Source organism: Rutidosis leptorrhynchoides, chromosome 8 (assembly GCF_046630445.1).
Source record: "Rutidosis leptorrhynchoides isolate AG116_Rl617_1_P2 chromosome 8, CSIRO_AGI_Rlap_v1, whole genome shotgun sequence".
Classification (NCBI taxonomy): Eukaryota; Viridiplantae; Streptophyta; class Magnoliopsida; order Asterales; family Asteraceae; genus Rutidosis; species Rutidosis leptorrhynchoides.
This window is the reverse complement of record NC_092340.1, coordinates 135,994,397-136,001,174: the sequence shown is the minus strand read 5'-3', so window position 1 is coordinate 136,001,174 and position 6,778 is coordinate 135,994,397.

The following is a 6,778-nucleotide window of genomic DNA, read 5'->3' as shown; positions in this document are numbered from 1 at the left end:
TTTTCTACGCTAATCACCCTCAATAATTTAAATTGTTACTGATTTCTTGCAAATGAGGGCATTGCAAGATCTTAAGTGTGGGAAGGGGTTAAATTCTTTCGGATTTTTAAAATTTTAAACTTATACACTTGGTCACCATTAAAAATACTAGTAAAGCAGTAGTTGTATTAGAATCTAGTGCTCTCTGATAATAAAGAACAGCTCTAGTCTTATATACTGACTACCCAATTCTAGTAAAATTTTTCAAAATTTTCAATTAAATGAATTCAAAATCATGTTTATACATATTTATGAACGATAAAACTAGGTGTTAAACACCGAAATTATTGTTACCTCGGAAAGGACATAAATTGAGAAACCAACCAAAATGTTAGAATTCATTTAAAATGGAATAGAGGACAATAAAAAGGCAAAGAAAGAAAAATAAAATCCAAGTGTGGGAAAAATTTACCAAATTCTTTAAAACATATATCACATATTTTGTACAAAGATACTTTTGTTTTGGACAAAATTAACCTTTTTACCCAATTTCTTATAATATATTTGAAAGAAAGATAGATCTACACGATGAATCAATTCCATCATTAAAAGGAAGTAAAGTCTTTCGCAAAAGAAACGCGCTTCTTGATTTAGGTCAGGAAGTTGTCGTCCAGACCAGTTGTAGAGTCTACGAAAAACCTTGAAAAGTTTTCTCGAAAATCAGCTGGAAATCCACGGACCTCAGCATCAAATAGGGTCGCCAAGTGGTCAGACTTATCCTAACCATGAGAGGATCTGTCTTGTAAAATGGGGAGGACGCCGTGCAAATTAGTTGGATAAGACTAATGAATCAGATCCCCAGAAAAGGATAATCTCCTTAAAGATCAAAAATCAGCTTTTAAGCCTGATATTACTCAGTCCTAGAGATTGATCTTAAAGATTGAGAATTACAAACTCATGGAATTCGATGATATCTAAACTCGAGCTTGAACGAGAAAATATTTTGATCAAAATTACAAACCGATTTGTTTTCTGAAAACCCATTTTCAATGCGTTCATTACCATTGAACGTAAAATCCTAGGAATTCACCTAGAATTCACTAGGTCACCTGAACCAAATCGGGTATCAACCGTAAGAACGGTGGTTGCATAGCATGGTCAAAGACAGGACCTTGTGCCAGACCAAAAAAAATTATAAGGGTGAGCTTTACTATTGCTCATACCAAAGATAGTAATTGCATCCGACACGTTATAGACCATAATTAAAAGCATGTCAGGGGACATTGCCTTAACAGTTGCTTGTTCAACGCTTTCCTTTACAACCGGACGGTAGTTTACCGAAAGGTAATATACGGAGCAAGTATACTGGACGTGTTGCTTTCCCAATACAAGGATAGCAAGTGGGTGACACAAAACCGCAAGTTTTGAGCTAAAGTTTTCAAATCTGAAACCCACCAAACCCACAAAAACAATTTGCGAACACCGGTGAAGGGTTATTCCGGAAAACTTATCTAGGGTAAAAGCTAGATTGTATTTTCAAAAGATCAAATGTTTTCATAAAGATCCAATTTCCTTAAAGGATCTAAAATTTTATAGTCATGTGAGACTGTAAACCACATCGTTACTACCATTGTTTATACCGCCGTATAGAAATCACTGATGTACAAAGTGTGAAGAATAAAGAAGTGATTCTAGTATTTTTATTTCAAGACTATATTGCTTGAGGACAAGCAACGCTCAAGTGTGAGAATATTTGATAATGCTAAAAATGAACATATATTTCATAGCATTATCCCTCAAGAAAGACAAGCTTTTAGTTGTAATTGTTCTATTTACAAGTGATATTCGTTTAAATAATAAAAGGTGAAGACAAAAGACAGATTCGACGAATTGAAACGCAAATGACCAAAAAGCTCAAAAGTACAAAGTACAATCAAAGTGGTTCCAATTATTGATAAGAAACGTCTCAAAATTACAGGAGTACAAGACGCAAAACGCAAAGTACAAGATATTAAATTATACGCAAGGACGCTTGAAAATCCGGAACCGGGACCAAAGTCAACTCTCAACGCTCGACGCAACGGACTAAAAATTACAAGTCAACTATGCACACGAATATAATATAATATTTAAATAATTCTTAAAATTATTTATATATTATATACATTATTATAAACCGTCGGCAAGCAAAGAAACAAAGTCTTGTGAGCTGGAAAAAGAGGCCATGCGATCGCATTTCCTGGAAGGCAAAAAGCCATGCGATCGCATGGCAGTAGGTGACAGGCCTGATGCTATAAATTCGCGTGTTTTGGCTCAGTTTTAAACATATATCCATCCATCTCTCTATATACAAACGTGTATATATATATATATATATATATATTATAATTTTAATTTTAATTTTAAATTCTAATAATAAGGGTATGTTAGCGAATGTTGTAAGGGTGTAAGTCGAATTTCTGTCCGTGTAACGCTACGCTATTTTTAATCACTGTAAGTTATGGTTAATGTTATTTTTAATTTAATGTCTTGTAGCTAAGTTATTATTATGCTTATTTAAGACGAAGTAATCATGATGTTGGGCTAAAAATATTAAAATTGGGTAATTGGGCTTTGTACCATAATTGGGGTTTGGATAAAAGAACGACACTTGTGGAAATTAGACTATGGGCTATTAATGGGTTTTATATTAACTAAACGATACCTCGTTAAATTAATATATAGACTTATAATTTGACGTATTTATATATAACCACATACGCTTGACTGGGTACGGTGGGCGGGATATATATAAATACCAATAATTGTTCATTTTACCAGACACGGAACTGGATTAATAGTTAATAGATTTGATGAAACAGGGGTGGATTACATTCAAGGGTAATTGATGTAATTGTTAACAAAGTAGTAAAATCTTGGTTTACACGCAGTCGATAACCTGGTGTATTCATTAAACAAAGTATTAAGACCTTGTTACAATTCGAATCCCCAATTAGTTGGAATATTTGACTTCGGGAATAAGAATAATTTGACGAAGACTTTCGCACTTTATGATTATGACTGATGGACTATTATGGACAAATCCGTATGGACATATCGAATAATCCAGGACAAAGGACAATTAACCCATGGGAATAAATTAAAAACAACACGTCAAACATCATGACTACGGAAGTTTAAATAAGCATAATTTATATATTTCATATTTAATTGCACTTCTAATTATCGTACTTTTATTTATTGTCATTGTATTTAATTGCACTTTTAATTATCGTACTCTTTAATTATCGCAATTTTATTTTATCGCACTTTTATTTATCGCAATTTCATTATCGTTATTTACTTTACGTTTTAAATTAATTTGTATTTATTTTTAATATTTTACATTAGGTTTTAACTGCGACTAAAGTTTTGAAATCGACAAACCGGTCATTAAACGGTAAAAACCCCCTTTTATAATAATAATACTACTTATATATATTTTTGTATTTTTACAAATATAGTTTTTAAAATTATAGCGTTAAGCTTGTTTAAGAGTTCCCTGTGGACGAACCGGACTTACTAAAAACTACACTACTGTACGATTAGGTACACTGCCTATAAGTGTTGTAGCAAGGTTTAGGTATATCCATTCTATAAATAAATAAATATCTTGTGTAAAATTGTATCGTATTTAATAGTATTTCGTTGTAAAAATAATACTATTTCCTAGTACCCCTCGCAAACATCAGCATATATAGCACATATGAGAGAGAAAACAAAGATTATGCCGTTTACACCTAGTGTATAATGAGCGGAAGCCTATAGTTAAGCCTAAAGTGTAAAACATACAATAAAGCATTCAAGTTTCTCTATCAAGTATATTTCAAACTTATCATCCGCGAGTTCAAAGAACTTTTCACAAGGAAAATTGTTAATTGGAGCAATAACCAAGTCATGAACATTTATTTGCATAATTAAGATTTCATTATAATACTTCTTAGAAAATAATGTATTGTAAACTTTTTACCATTTCTCATGCATGACCAAGTAAGAATGCCCTACGTCTATCAAAACTTTCAAGGTAATAAAAATATAGCCTTTTCATGTATGTTCGATTATTCCTTAACGCTACTCGGACGTTTATTTAGACCTAGTTAGGTATTGCTTTCTAAAGAGTATCCTAGAGACGTACCTACCTTTAGAGTCACACATTTACCTTTGAGTGAGAATTCAACATTAATTTTTATACGTGTGTCTAAAGCCTTAACACTTATCAAACTAAATTTTGAGTGTATTCTTTAAGTTTATTTTAATGGTGCTATCTTGGAGTCACTTTGATTCATGAGTTGAGTAAGACTTTGAGAACACTCATCATACTTACATCAATCTTATTGCATGTAAGTTTAAAACTCAGGACAAAGAGTTTGAATAAACATTTGTGTGGGATAAGATTATCTAATTCTTTGACGTATAAAAGGTTAGTGAAACTTTTCATTTTACTCATTTGTTCTAGGTGTTCGTTTGACGCAACCCTAATCCTAGTTTAGAAATTAAGAGCATGAATTAAATTTTTCTAACCTCAAAGATTAACAATCATCCGTCCTAATATGTCTAGGTGTGTTTAAACATTTGACAACTCAACAAACGCTTATGCGTTTAACTCACAATTTTTATTAATGACTACTACTCTAGCAATTTACACAAGAATAATATCATTTTCTTTTTGTAATTTAGGTGTGAGCCTAGAATGATTTCTATCATCACAAATATATCTCCTTAAGCATAGATGATGAAAATCATATACAACCTCTTTAGTAAGAATACAAAGTTGAACTTTGAAAATCTATACCATACTTAGAAAACGAAGAACTTAGAGTACACACTTAAAATCTAATTTGTCTCCTATTGATGTCTCCTAAGATTTGTTTGACATGATTCTCTTTGAGATTATGTCATTCAAACTCTCTTTGCTACCATTGTTTCTCAAATATTTACTTTATTGAAGCAAACTAATGAGAATGATCTTTTTAACATTTTAGCTCACTTAGTGATCATCATTTATTACTTTTAGGTAGATCTCTAATGATTAGTTTCATGGTCGTGTGATCTAATCTTATATGCCATCAAATTAAAAAAACATGTATTGATGCAATGCACATATTGACATGTTCTTATCTTTTCACCAATTTTACTTGCAAGCATATAAGACATTCTAACTAATTGTATGCATAACATGTTTCTTCTTTCAAATAAGTTGTGACCTAACTAGCATGTTAAGATATATGCACATAGCAAGCTAGAATTCAAGTAGCACATTTATTTGCAAGAAATGTTACTTCTACCGATAATGGTCCTTCGAATATGTCCATCAAACATTACATCACCGTCATCATGTTCTTTGTGCTCGGTGTGACATATTTATCATGGACATGTGTTTTCAGTACTTGTGATTACATCGTCTTTCACCACACTTGTTAATAAACCTACAACTTGTTAGAGACACAAAACATGGTACCCAATGTTTGTTAGGTTCGAGATTGTTAGCATCAAATATTCTCACCATAGCTCATCTTTGTACCTTTTAAACGAGTGTCTTTTAATGACAATAATTAGCTTCACATTAGAAAATGTTTGAATCTTTCCAATAAACATTGTAAAACTAATATTCTAATCATCTAAAAACGATTCAACATCTAAAAGTGTCAAACCACGGTCGATATTAAAATTGTGAAAGCACATTTTGATCAGAGTCTATGCGGTCGATCCACGATCGACCGTAGGTTCGACCGCCGATTGGTTTGGCACTAAGTTGACTTTTTTTAAAGTGTATTTTCGAAAAGCTTGTGATAGGTTCACTCAAGGTATCTTTTATAGCTAGGTGTTGGTTTATCATTTGGTATTTTTGACTTTTAAAATCGCTTTTACTACATCACCACTTTTTTCATTTTTGAAGAAAGATAATTCTTTTTCTTGTTCAAAATAGTCACAATCTAGTGATTTTAGTTTCAAATTATTATTTCCACTAAGTAAATTTTTGTTTGACTATATGAGTTTCGAGAATACTTATTGAGATGCTTAGAGTCTAATCTTAGATATTATGTCTATCACTTAAGGCTCAATGATGTGTGACAACCTAAGTATTGTAGGATGTAAGATCAATTAATCAAGTACACATTAAGCAATAACTCATGTCATTTTTTATGCAAGGATTCAAGGCACAAGTAATTTCAATTATCACATACATTGCATTGATCTAAGTTTCATGACAAGTTTCAAGGTGTTTCTATTGTGTACACTATAGTTGTGATTTTGATCCAACCCCACATTTTTCTTTACATATTTTATTTTTAAAAAATTAACTTAGTTTATTCAAAAAAAAATGTTTCTTTGTTCAAGCTTTTCTTTTCAATCATAGTTTTGTTAATTATCACAACATTTAGAGTACACAAATATTAAATGGATTAGAAATAAGCAAGCTTACATCACCATATGAATGGTGGTATTTTTCCCCAAGCAAGCTTAGTAGTAGTAGTAGTAGTAGTAGTAGTAGTAGTAGTAGTAGTAGTAGTGGTAGTAGTGGTAGCAATGGTGGTGGTGGTGGTGGTGGTAGTAGTGGTGGTAGTAGTAGTAGTAGTAGTTGTAGTAGTAGTAGTAGTAGTAGTAGTAGTGATGGTGGTGGTGGTGGTGGTAGTGGTCGTGGTAGCGGTAGTCGGTAGTGGTACCGGTAGGTGGTAGTAGCGGTGGCGGTAGTAGCGGCGGCGGCAGCGGCAGTAGCAGCGGCAGTAGTAGCAGCAGCAGTAGCAGTAGCAGTAGTAGC